Source organism: Anser cygnoides, chromosome 13, assembly GCF_040182565.1.
Source record: "Anser cygnoides isolate HZ-2024a breed goose chromosome 13, Taihu_goose_T2T_genome, whole genome shotgun sequence".
Classification (NCBI taxonomy): Eukaryota; Metazoa; Chordata; class Aves; order Anseriformes; family Anatidae; genus Anser; species Anser cygnoides.
The window spans coordinates 10,128,124-10,142,816 of record NC_089885.1 but is presented as its reverse complement, the minus strand read 5'-3'; the positions used below and the strand labels follow the sequence as shown (position 1 = coordinate 10,142,816).

The 14,693-nt window shown below is 35.3% G+C and overlaps 1 protein-coding gene across 1 annotated transcript in view; it reads right to left on the bottom strand.

Moving 5' to 3' along the window:
- Positions 1–14,329, bottom strand: part of SLITRK4 (SLIT and NTRK like family member 4) — a 235,633-nt gene extending 221,304 nt beyond the window's left edge. The window contains exon 1 of the mRNA XM_067004832.1: positions 14,248–14,329. The gene's annotated coding sequence lies outside the window, so the exon portion shown is untranslated. The remainder of the gene's footprint in view (positions 1–14,247) is intronic.
- Positions 14,330–14,693: the final 364 nt, after the last annotated feature.

Genomic DNA, 14,693 nt, shown 5'->3' with positions numbered 1-14,693 from the left:
CAACAAAATATAAGGCATGACAATGTAACAAAAGAGACATAACACTGCTCACTAAAAATTTTTGCCTCTGCACAGTACCCTGTTCAAGCTATAAGAGGGCCCAGAAATGGAGAATAGGGAACCAAGTATTGTGGATTGCTGAAGAATGGGACCTAAACTAAACAATAAACTATAGATATGTTAGATGGTAAACTAAAATACTATAGTTCAGTCAAACTTCCACTTTGATTTACCAACTCCCTATACTATATTCTCTTGTATTCTCTAAAAGCTGCCTACATGACTCTACCACAAATTTTAATTCTTTACATTGTGGATTTCTCCACAAACTGGCATTTTTCCAGCTGCTGACATGCTCTGCAGTGAAAGGATACATAAACAGGGGCATATCTTTGTCCCTGATTCAATTCATAAGATACGTGCTAGAGGACATTTTTCAGGTCATGATGCATCTTGCTGATTTATGGTAACTGACAGCTTCCGCAAGAAGCATAAGAATTGTTTTCTAGCTTTTAAAAATACAGTTCCTGATCAATTCTTCTCATCAGGTATTTTGTCAGATGACTACTAAGTAACATTTATTTAACAGGACTCAGGGGAAGGGAGGGTGGGGTTAATCTGAAAGTTATGACAAGGAACTATCCTACTTTTTTTCTTTTAACCAATTTTATTGATACTATTTTTTTTTTAAGTTACATTTTACAATGACATATAATTTGTTTATACTTAATGCAAAAATAAGCATCATTAAATGCCTGCAGGTAACACTTGCTCACATTTGAAGATTATAATCAACTATGGATCAAATAATGACAAGGATAGTCAGGTAAATGTACATACAGAGGGACAGACCTATTCTAACAGTATTTTATAAAATGCAGGTTGCATAGAAAAGCTTTTTTTTTTTTAGTCTCATTGGCATTGTACTGAAGTTTTAGTACTAAAAATATTTCAAGTAATGTGCTCAAAGGTCACTTACAAAATTTTGGCCATTCCGCCAGTTTGCTGTTGCATTTCTCAGCTATTCCTCACTGTAACAATTAAAAATTGTCTTTAATTAAATCTTTCCAAATTGTTTACAGGTTTGCTTAGTTCTATTTTTTAAAAATAGAAAAGAATGCTTATTTGATACTTAACTAGAATCTATATAAACAAATAGATCAAATTACAAAAATTATCTGAAGAACCTCTCTGGTATTTACAGAATTTGGTTGGATTAGACCAGAAAATATTGCAAGATCTCTATTCTGGAAAGAGTAGAGATGAACAGTATACTATGTAAAGGCCTAGAACAGGACCAATAATCATTCTACAAACCACGCAGCTAGATGTTGGGAAAGCGAAACACTGAGAAGTGTTGGCTACAGTCACCATAATCCTAAATTTCTCCTTGCAATGTTAATCATGAGGTCTGCTACCAGAGATAAACCTCTTAGGAAGGTAACACAGATCATTTGACTCTAAGTACAGCCTCCAAATTCTTGTCTTCTGAGATCTAGAGTACAAACTTGCACACAGAGTATACTGGGTTTCATTTCCACACATGGAAAAACATCAACACTATAGAAGCAGTATGTTTAATATTTTCTGAAGTGATTAGTGATACATAACTTGCTGGGAGCCAAACTGCACCAACTCACTCATTCACTTGAATTTAGAGATTGTCAAGAGATTAGTCCCGAGGCAGTTTACTCACTAACCTCTGCTAAAGGCTTTATTAGAAGCTGAAGAGCACGTAATGTCTTCCAAGCCATAATATCGATGTCACTACATGCTATTGCCACTAAAATTTAATTAATGATAGTATCACTTAATGCATCAGCCTATCAACATGGGACTTCAGAACACCCCCCTTTAGATTTAGATTGATTTTCAATCACAGCTTGATTTTCAAAGGTGCCAGGTTAAAAAAATAAAAATCTGTATCACGTTGTATCACTGTATATCATCGTATACAAGGTAGTATAAGACTAGTAAAGAGAGACACCCAGAACCAGAACCTTCAGAAATGAGTCAACATGAGTCAACTAGCCTGAGTTAGCAAATCAAATACTAAGTCACCTATTTTCTAAATTAGAGCTCTGAAGCAGATAGCATGCAACTACACACAGGGTTTTAACCTGTATACCCTTCACTATCTTAATGAAGAAAGATCTTCAGTAGTAAAAATTTAAAGAAATATACTCTAATGAACAATAGAGAAAGAGAACCAACTCCCTCAACAATCAAAAAATTATTATTGCAACCCTTAAGAATTTAAGCCTCATTGTATATTGAAAAGAAGATAGGAAGCCCTGAAACACTAATCAGATGTATTAAAAATGAAAGAAAATATCAGACATGGGAAATGATTGTAATTAAAATTTGAACACATACAAACACAACATTTCCAACATTACTAAACAGAAATCAAACAATGGTATCCGGTGTTAAGGGACTGAATAATAAGCCACCATTTAATCACCCCCATCTGTTCTTGTATGTACGTACTTCAAAGAATTACATTAATTCCAGGTATTAAAACATCAATTATCTTAAAAAGGATGAAAGATTTTCTGACCTTACACCAAAAGTCAAAGATCCTATTTTTCCAAAAAAATATATATTTATAATTTTCAAGTTCACCTCCATTTTTCATTAAAAAAATCATTAGACTGGGAAGGAGTCTGAATTTGATTTTCCTGTAAAATGATTTCTTAGAATTCTGCTTCCAAAAGCTTTTCTTTATAAAAACTATCTTTTATTAGTTTGACTTGATTGCATGCACTATGAGCAATAACGGTTGTTAGTATTACCAACGTCAGTAAGTTATAATATAGTACTTGAAACAGCTTATCATCTGTATTTAATCTTTAAACGTACAACAGCTACTACTTACAACTCCTTTTCCAAATCAAAATGTTTCTCAATTCTACTGTAGTCTGATAACATTCATAGCGTCAAGTTGTTTCCAATTGTCTTTTCATATTTTTTATATTTCTGCTATTTTAAGAGATCTCCCACAAAACACCCTTAAACATTATTTTTAGGCATCCATTTGAAAGTACAGCTGAAGATGTCTACAACCACAGAGCATCAGCCAGTTGCAACACTGTAGTTAACACTTCAGAAGGAGAGGAAGAATATTTGATTTGAGCGATGCTACGGAAGATATCAAGGAGCAGGCTGCGTTAGGCTCCTACTTTTGCTCACATTTTCCAGGTACCCTCCCCTGTCCCATTTCTTTCTTATAACTTAATACTTTGATTAGAAGAATTAAAACGAAATCCAAAGACTGCTCAATTTTTTTCCTGTTTGAAAACAAACTCATCTCCAAAGCTCCCTACTCCTTTGGGACATGCATTATGTTTGGGAAAGCACAAATCAGTGAACAGAGAGATTAGGGGTAATCTCTGAGAAGCACAAGGATGGTATTGTCGTTGATAATTAACATGCCTATGTTGTCATGAAGATTCATAGATAGTCTTTCATAGAAACACCACCAGGCTAGATCAAAGCAGCAGACAAGCTGTGGCCTACTTCGATTCAGCAGAATTTCATCTTTATTCTAAGATCTAGTCTTTCCAGAGTCCACTTTTCCTATCTTAAGAAAGCTCAATGTATAGCTAGATAACACAGCATGTGATGTTTTTTCTATCTTTGTCTCCCTTCCCACTTAGCTCATGGCAACAAAATATTCCCTTTTCCAGTAAAAGCCCTAACGATTCCATTTTACCTACAGTACACAAGATAGTCTCTCTCTCTCAGAACAAAACAAAACACTTTGCATTTTATAATTAGATTGCAGAAAACGTATGTGACATTACAGCCAAGAAGAACAGAAACTAATAAGATGTAGAGAACGTGCTATGCAAAGGTATTTTTTTTAGAGAAGTTACTTTGGTGTTTTCCAAGTTTCAATGCTGCATTCTCCTGTTAGAGAGACGCCTTTGTCTTTTCACAAAATCAGCTTTTCAACAGCTTTCCATAGGTCTGACAGATTTCCCGCTCTCTTCCTCCTCCCGTATTATTCCTTTCCTTTAAGATATCTTGCTAAGAAACAATCATGTTCTTCTGAGTCAGATTTGTCTCTATAAACCTTCTGGTGCTTTCCCCTTCAAGTTTGATGCAAGTAGTCAAAGACTGCTATCAGTGCTTGACTTTAGTCACTATTTACTACTGAAGAACAGAAATAAAAACCACTCTTGCTGTTGTTATCACCCCAGATACTACACAGACTGTTTTACATGATCTGCTAAGCAAATATATTTTTGGTGATATCTTGCAACTTTATGCATTTCTTTTATTAAATAACCTCATTTCGAAATTATAATCAGCCCAGACTAATCTATTTCTACAGTCCTTCACTTGACGGGTTGCCACATATCTACTACTTTACATCAAGAAAGAAATTACTTTTGAGTGCTGGCATCCAGTCTTTTTCTGAGAACAGAATGAACGCTTTTAGCTCTCGTTGATATCTCTGGCCACGTCTCATCAATCCACTGAAAAATCATTCTTTCACTTTTTTTGTGTTTGTGTGTTTTTGTGTTTTTTAAGAAACAGATAACTTCCCATTCCCTCTCTTTATGCAGCCCCCTGCAGCCACCCCCCCCCCCCACAGTTGTCATCAACTCCATGATGATATAGGGGAAGTTTTTTTAGTTGACAACCTGTCCATTGTTTTATTCAAATACTAAGTTACAAATGAGTATTTGGATACTCCTAACAATTTACATATACTTTTTTTTTTTTTTTACATAACCCACAATGAATACAAAAGGTCTGCTTATAGTTTGTCTAGATTGAAAATTTACTTCCTTTTGTAAAACATGTTACTGAACCAATTGTCTTTTTGGTATTTTTGTTTTTTAATCTTTTTGTAAACATTGTTTGCAGAGATGGCTAAGTTCTTGACACACAGGGTCTAGGGGATTTGAGTTTCGTAGATCTCAATGGTTTGAGCACATTGTGTAACTCATTCCTTTTTCACTTTATTTATTTTTTAAATCAAGCCAGTCTGCACTATCTTCAAAATAAAGCACAGATGATCTGTACTGCAACCATACAGCCCATTCTTTTCAGCAGGTAGAGTGCTAGCCCACATGAAGTTTACAAGCTTTGTGAACTTCGCATGTGCATTTGAAGCCATGAACAGATCCAAAGAAACTATTTGAAGTAAATCTGCACTCATCATTCAGTTGCATCTCTTTCTGCTCATCAGCAGAGTCCTGAAGTTTGAGTTATCACTAGTCTGAAGAGCTGGTAATAGGATAGAACAGGAATTTCTAATAGCAGCTTAACGGCATATTTAACATCATATACCACTGCTGGATTTGTTATTTACTTTGATCAACAATGCTCCCACTTCTGAGAGGAGTTCTACCATGTTTATGTCACCCCTCAGTACATCACCCTAGCCTTGTCACTCACCCATTTCATTATTATGTAAGTCTAATGCTCTAAGATTTACTCTTTATGTAAGTTTTAAGCAAACAGCTTCTGTTTGTTTTCCTTCAAGGAAACAGCAATAAATTGTCAAAGAGCTTAGGAGAAGCACCAAAGGAATCATGGATAAAAATGGCTCTCCAGAAAAATATGTGGATAACTGGAGAGAATCATCTAAAAGCAAAGAAGGTATAATGCATATAAGAAAAGGAAGGACTCTTGTTTTGTGAAAGACTGTGATGAATTCAGAATTGATATTAACTGATTTCTAATCTGAAACTAATCATGAAGCACTAAGGTGCACTGAACAGACACCGCCTATTCAAAGAGAAAGTAGCTTTGATTCCCCTAAACCCTATGCATGAACCCCAAAGACAATTTCCAAGGAAGGCAAGAATTTAACAGAACAGTAACACTTAAACATTGTGCATAATAGTGCTTTTTTCCTCTAAAACATCTATTACTCAAACCAAATGATTGTAATCCTGCTGTCATGATCCTCTTTTCAAGAACATGGGATCATTAGAAACTGGTTTGCCAGGCCACTAATACAATCAACATACCATGTGACCAATAAGAACAGGAGAAAACATACCGATTTTGCATTTGGAGTGAGGGAATAGAAAATGTTTATTTTGTACATGGAAAGCATCCAACTATAGTTGCACAGCAGAAGGAATGCAATATTTTCTAGCAGAGGTCTGTTGTCAAGCTACAGCAATCTTGAACTAAACCCAAGTTCCAACCCAGCTAAGAATCTACTCTTTGAAGCTGGGCTGAAAATTGTTTGTTTCAAATTAAATGGGCAAAAACTGTGCAATATTCATTGTTTCTACACCTACCATCAGCTTCAAAGAGTTTATTTCTTATTTAGGCAAAAAAAGGGAATACTCCCCATCTCAACAAACATCTACTACAAGTTTGTCAATTGGCACAGCAGTTGAGGGAACTTTCAACACTCCATTCAGATAGGATAGTTTAATGGGAAGTGAGGATGGGCTATTCTACTCCAAGCTAAACATCACAGTACATTCTGCAGTAGGTCACCAAGATTAGTTCCATTCTTACAGGTAGCATGAATCTAAGGCAGTCTTATTGTCTAATTAATATTCATGATATTGTTAAAATATGAGGGTCCAGTATTAAGCTAGACTGACACATCACATTACGCAGTTGTCATGGCATATCATAATTCAGTATCTACTCACCAATCATTACAATGGTGTAATTATGTGCTTCAGAAAGTAATCCCTGATCCCAAAGAGATTCCACTCTCCACTACAGAGAAAGATATCTATTTCGTACTAACATGTGAAATAAATTGCACTTTGAGATTTGCTAAAGACCAGTGATATAAGGTAAGCTGAGTCATGGCAACTCAGGTCTACACACACCTTAATGAGTCTCATTTTATTGTCAAGATGAACATGAAATAAAGTTCAGATATGTAACACAATATTTCCATTTTAATGTTTCTGCATGTCCTTTTCCAAAAATTCTAATCTGTATCCCACAAATATTCCTTCCCGCTGCACCCTTATTTTGATTTTTATCTGGCCGAAGTGAGGCAACTAGAAAAGATTGCAAACAGCAGTACTAGCATCTCTGACCAGGGACCAAACATTTCCATAGCAACTTGATCCAGCTACACATCCTTGGTAACCAGTTTAACGGAGTTATTATATTTACCTGCATTATTGCTCCAGGGCTGAGTATTTTACATGACTATTTGCTAGTTTCACATGTACATTTTTGTTTTGTGTAATACCTAATGAAATCCCTTCCCAGATACACAATTAAAGTTTCAATTGGCCCTCAAACAAAGAAAACACACAGAACAGTCAAAAAAAATTTATTAGCGACCAAAGACTTTATTTTCACACAACATTTTAGTTTGAGTCTGTTTGAGCTAGGAAAGTAAATCTAAATATCTCTAGATTGGTTCAGATCCTTCCAAATTGCAGTAAGTATATTTAACTTCTAACAAAAAATAACAATAAAGTAGGTTGTGCAATCAACACACCAGATCCAACCCTGCTGAACTCCACATTCAGCTCTGTTTTTCTAGTAACAGCATCCAACAACAGCCAGAGAATTCAATCTCTGCTAGCACTCATTACAGACTGTTGATTAAATTGTGAAAAATTGCTAGGCAGAAGTTACAGGCTCCTTCTCTTCATCTTCCGTGACATTTTTAAATTTTATTTTTACCTTTAGATTTTTTTCCTCTTAGTGAATTACAACTAAACTTAAAACACTGAATTAGGTCTTATTTGATTAAGTATTCTACTTCTTCGGGTTTCTAATTTTGATAAGGTCTAGAATGAGTTCATTTTAGGGTTGCAATAAGTCAATAGGAAATGGACTGCTATTAAGTATTAATAGTTGTATCCTTCAGAAGTGATAACTAAATACTATATGGAGCATGTAGTGTAATCAGCCTTTCTGCACTGCAGTACTTTAGAGACAGCGAGCACATGTATTCTTATGTTTATAGCCACACACAGTATCTTGAGACAGTGATCCTTTTCCGGTAATTTTCAACAGAACAATCACTTAATGACATTGATTCCTTGTAAAACAATGTACACTAAGGAAATTGTAATAATTTTTCCACTGTCTGTTGAAAGCAGGGAACATAGAAGGTTCAAAGTGTAATGAAAACAATTAATTACACAAGAGTTTGACTTCTAAAATTCTAGTCCAAAGATGTATCATAAGCCCCCAATTTGTGCAGTCCTCATAGAATCAAAGCTTAAGTCATTGGTTTAATACACCATTTAGCAATAAGCAGCATGCCAGCTCTTTGAATCTCATCCTTCAGAAATAAAGTTTGATGACAAGCTACATAAAAGAGAGCTGTCTAGCAGAACTATCTGTCTGAAAGAGGTAGAGAAATGCTGGCGATATGGAAAAGAGCAGTCTTCCCAGGCTGAAGTGCCTGGGGTGGCAAGAGGCTATTGGAAGAAAGTTATAAGCAGAAATAACACGTGAAGAAAAGGAAGACCGAGGAAAAAATAAGCAGGAACATAACAGCGCAAAGGCAAAAGGGAGGGATATGATTCAAGGATGAACGAAGAATGTCTGATAAATAGCTTCATCCAAAACTCATTGAAGACAACGGCAAGACTTTCAGAAGTGATTTGATATAAGGCTTGTAATCTCAAATGACTGTATTTAGAATCACTGCTTGACCAGCACATCAAAAACAGTGACTGCTGCTTAAAAAGTGACTTCATAAAGCCTCTTCTGCAATTTCTGAAATGAAGACACCACTGCTTCTTTGAAGATAGTCATTAAAGGATGAAGCATGTGAACAGTCAGTACAAGTCCTCTGAAGTTTAACTATAATCTCATTATTTCGTACTCAATTTCTGAAATATCTGGTGCAAACAGGAAGCAAAACTGAGGCAGAGAGCTTCATCAGTAAGTTACCTGGACAACTAACTTTATTCTGAGATTTCGTTTATGTGTGGGCATGTTCACATACATGTCTGATTATAACAGCATCTAAGCTTTTTACTTTTGCATTTACCTGAGTAAACACTGAAATGCAGTGCAATTTCCCCCTTACATTAGCTATTTGTCACAGCTACTCTCTTCTTACTACCCACCGATATACATTTACTTTTGAAATTTCACTGTTCAATTAAGGACAGTTAAGAGATTGTATCCAACCTTTTACAGCACCTGTAAGGGAAAGAATTCTTCACCACAGTCTTTTTATTTGTTTTTTGTGGAGCAGTGATGTTTTTGTGCATCAGAAGAGAAGCCAATGAAGCTTAATGCATAGCATGTTGAATCACCGTGAATTCTGAAGCAAATACATACACGAGTACATATAAATATTTTTGTATATGCAGTGTCTTTAAGTAGATATTAGGTACTGGATAAGGCATTCTTGTTCAAATGCATGAAATGTATCTATATTTGTATGGTAGGGTTCAACTTCTCTTCTGTTCAATAAAGGGATGCATTTGTACTTACTCCTGAATTTCAATTGTAAAGAGTTCATTGTTCTCTTTATAAACAATGCTAAATAATGAGCTTAGTACTGTTTTAACCACTACAATTATCCAACTTCTGGTACAAATGGCAAACAAGCAAATACGATTCAGATTTCAGGAGGTGCTTTCCCTGATCATGGACCAGACAGTCAAGAACAAATTTATTTTCAAGGGGGATATATTCTATACCATCTCACAGGACTTTACTCTGCAGATGAGTACAATCAAATCAGCAAGCAGTTCCAGGAATAGTGCCAACCTGTTATGAAAAACTGCATCAGATTCAATCCTTCAGAGTCACAGAACACACATTCAGCTAACATATTTCATGACCTAAAAGAAGCCAGGACATTCACTTTAAGTCTGAAAATAATTCATATTAAAGGAACAAAAGAATGAGAATGCCCTAAAATGATTTGGGTGAAAGTAAGTAAGGAGTGCAAGAAGTTCTGGGTAGGACCAAGTTAAAACAAAGTTTTAAGTTTTAAAATATTTCTTTGTAAAAATAGCTTTTTTAAACACTTCAAACTAATTAAAAGCTGTTGATATTCGACTTGACGATTGATGGAGTAGCAGCCTTGATTGTGTGGATCATACCTTATGAGACTTAAAGGCAGCATAACTTTTTTATTAACATATGAATAGATAAAACAAGATATAACAAAATCTAATGGGAAGAAACAGAATTGACACTTTTCAAAGGCAAGTTTCAGTGGACACACAGGAAAGTACCCAGGAGTCTTGCTCAGTCTCACAAAGAAAAAAACATTTAACACACTGAAACGATGAGGCCAGAACAAGTCATGAAACAGGAAAGGTTCATCTGAAATTAACAGATACCAAATCAGTACTTCATTATTATCCATTTAGGACACTTCAGATTCTCCTCAGCCGGCTGACTCCTACAATAGTCACCTAATAGCATAGGCTGACTTTTTCCACTTCCTGCCAGAAATCATTACTGAAGTGAAGAAAGGGGGACACCTAGGGTCATGTTTAATGAAGGACAAAGGGTTGTTCTAGCTAAACATTGAAACTGATGGGAAGCAAAAGCAAATATATATAAATAATTAAAGCAATGCCTATAGCTCATTCTTCTGTACTGCCTGAATGTTAATTAGTACCTCTTCCTTCTAAGAAGTAAAACAATACTTATTGTGCTGTGTGGCCATAGAGCAGTCAGAGTAAATACATTTTTTGTGTGCATGTAAATTAAGAATTGCCCTCCTAGAAAAGGAACAAGAAATATTCAGAACCTGAGGAAGAAAAACTTTCAAGACTTGTACATCAGGTAGCTGCATTGCTCACTTCAGAAAGTCCACTGTGCAAAGAAAGTACTACTGTGACAACAAGAAGAGTATCACCCTCAACAGTGAAAATTCTACAAAGGAAAACTATATATTGTTGGCATTAGCCCTGTACTGTCGTGAACACTGCAGTCTCCACTGATGTTCAACAGTAATGTGCTTTGAGTACAATGTCTCCCTATACAAGCAGTTACTTTTCTAAACCAGGGGTACACTGGTTTCATCTTAACTATGATTTCAGGGTCACACAGTCAGAAATAAAATTGGAACATCAGCTCAATTTTTTATGGCCAAGGTTGAGATACATTGACACTTCATGTGCTCCCATTTAACTAGTCCAAACTATTGCTCCATGGACCAAATAAAGTCCTGAAAGAAAGCAGAAAAAAATCTGACGACGCAGATAGATTAAAGAATCATCTGCTGTGACACAATTTCTGCACATAAACTGCAATGTTCAGAATTAAAGTGTAGGTCCACAGGTAGAAATCATGAAATAAAAGCTAACTTTAGAAGTCAATTCCACATTCTCCAGTTTTACCAAGTAAAAAAGTGACATTTAAAATTAATATTAATCATCTTCCAGGACACTAATGAGAATGTGGAAATTACCACATTTCCATATTTACCTTAAATTATCATCCCATTAACAGAGACATGCAGAGCCACACTTCTGAACTTTCCAATCACAAAAATACATCCATTCCAAAGTGTACATATCGCAACAGTCCTATTGAAAGTAGATCTACATTTCTGCATGAAGTTAACCATTTCCCTTTATCTTTTCAGGACTGGGGTCAACCACATTCTTCTGTGTTTACAATTCAAGGTTTACAGTGAAGGAGCATGGAACACAACTTGGAAGTGGAACAACAGACAGATTCAAACTCATTAAGGTAACACTAAATAGAACAAAAAAATTCTCAGTCAATCACTTAAATATTCAATCATCTTATTAGGATAAGGTGTTATTGGCATCACTTATTGGAATCGATTCCAAGCAGCAACTGTTTCCCAAAATCTCAAAGATAATTACTTATATCAGTTAAGTTACACGATTTATGGATACCACAGAAGTAACTGCAGTAACTAAAGATAGCAAATCAAAATGTAATCATCAAAAAACAGCAAAAAAACCCACAAACTTTTGCAAATTCCAATTCCTTAACACATAAGAAATGATTCAATGGCCCTTTAAATAATGAAAAAGCTATCATCACTTTCAAGGTTATTACTGCTAAAACTGGAAGGGCCTGTAATTCTCCTCCTACTTTCAGCTGAAGTTTAAGTTTCAGCTAAAGTCTAAGCTAAAATAAGTCTGCATCTGGAAGGGAAGACTTGATATATGTTGAGATTCCTTAATAGCTTTCCTGTACATTTTCTTTTAAACTGTTGGCATTGTTATCTTCCACATTTTGGAGCTTTAATTCATTCTGAAAATGTAGCACCACCATGGGCACACATTATGTGGTTATTTATGGCAGTGACATTCACAGAGATTTGAGTACTGAAGAAGCGATACCAATATTTTGAAAACCTAGCTGAGAACAAAATGATTACTTCCAAAAATTTTGTTGGAAACTGAAGAAGTCACAAGCAACAGAAAACTTCCCTGATGAAGAGACTGATAGCTATTGACCGCTACAAAGACATTGATATTAATAAACATGAAAATTAAAGTCTTCCCATTCAACTTTCAAAACATACCTCTGGGACTTTAAACAATAATGAAATACAATTATTAATCTTATATCTCCCATAAATTAATCTCAGATCTTCTGGGTTGCCAGAGTTCAGACAGCAAATTCCTTCATCCTATTTGTCCATACAAATAGCTTCAGAGATTTAACTGTACTACTGATTATTACACAGCCATATTCACACTCTTGTACATTTACCCAGTTGTCCATCAAAACAAGCTTCCAAAAATGCTCTTATCACCACAATAGAAAAGCTTTTCAACAACACATCTGATGTTTAGCACCATAATGCAAGAGAGATTATGGAATACTGACAAGGACACATGTTTTAAACCACTGTGTTTTTAATTGGTAACTACTATTTTGCTAATCAGTAGAAAAAAGAGGGGCAAAACTTTTAGAATATTTAGAAGTAGAATATTTAGAATTTAGAACATTCACAAGCTTGATTTGTGCAGATAAATATATGAAATCATTACCAGAGACAAGTAGCTACAAAGGTAAACTGTTCCTGTTCTGCAAAGCAATGAACTCCTCTACCTCTTCCTCCCGCCCCCTAAAAAAGCACCTGTTGTTCCTCCATTTGAAATAAGCACAAAGCTGTTTTTCCAAAAGCATAATCTTGAAAAAAAAAGTTTAACTATGAGGAGTATCTCTTTCAACACATGTCCCTATAATGGTGTTTAAGTCACAGTAACAGTATATTTTTCATTCTGAATGCTGGACCGGATTCAACTCTTCAGTGAAAATCATATAAATTAAGATAATACCTTACAGTGCCATCTACTGCTAAAATTTTTAGCTACTAATTATTCTAATTTATATGCAATCGGCAATGCTTTAGTACAAAAACCCTTAGGAAACATAATTCAAAAAGTGAAGAAAGATGGTATAGCATGGCTAATTATGTGATATAACACAAATTATTGCCAAATCAATAGCTACATGGATTAGACAAAATTAATCCAAGAAGGTAATTATCAAACTTGGATAAAGTACGAACAGTTTAATCTTCTCTTCCCACCCCCACCCACCTCCCCCTTACCCCTTCTATATTTCTCTGCTTCCCCCTCTTATTTTCTCTTCCTGCAGTTTAATTCTGAGGAAACACTTTTAGGCCTTACTGCATGTATGTGCATACTAAAAGGCAATCTTTGGAACAACAAGCCTTTTTGCAACAACAGTGCTTAAGGTGAAGTATAACAATGGACCTGAGAGTATATTTTACCATTATAATATGAACGATTTTGCAAAAAAAAAGTATCTAAACACCTGTAATGAACAAGAAGTCTTGGGACAGGTGTTAGGTTTGTACTATGAAGCCCAGCATCTGGAAGGCGAGAAGGATAAGTATGTGTAACCCTCAGCAGAACCATTTTAGTTCCAAATGCATATCACAATTAATGATATATTTTTAAAAAGTTATTCATCTCAAAACACAACTAAGACAAGTGTCCAGAGACACTGAGAAATTGTGCAGCTCTCAAGGGCAGAACTGGACATTCTGTAGATGACACCACTCCTAACACAGAACCAGAATAGGAGATGAGGGTAGCAGAGGACAACGAAGCAACAAAGAAGCCATCTTTCAAAGCTGCTACAAAATTGTTAATTTTGATATTTCTGTTAAAATTCTCATCCAGTTAATTCTAATGCCTTAAGACAAGTGGAGGCATGTCTCTAGCACTGTTACAAGACTTCATGCGTGTTCTGATGGCATACAAAGTCTCCAACACAAGATTTTGATCATGTCTGTATATCATTTCGATACGTGTTTTAAATTTGACTATTTAGAAAGATACGCACCTTACAGATCCATTTCTGGACTCTTCTGCTGGCAGTGTTACATGTAGTGTCTTCTGAGTATCTTCATCCATATTTCTGTATAGGATTCTGAAATAAGAGGGTTTTCTGTAACTACATAGCAGGGAATTTGCAGATTCATAATGTTCTGGGTATTCATCAAGACACTTAAAAAAAAGAGTACCTCATACATACTTTAAGAAAAGTGGTTAGCTAAAGTGAAGAGATACCTCAAAAAATTTTTTTTCAACATCAAATCATACTTTTCAAATTGATGAAACTAAAATTTGTGTCATGTTTATACACCTACATCCACTGGAAGTTAGGATTTGACGAATTCAGCTACAAAACTTGAACTAATCTGTATTCAAAGTATATTAATTTTCATACACAATCAGCTGCCAGGCACTTGATCTGAGACTCATCATTCTTCCCCACGAGTAACTTTT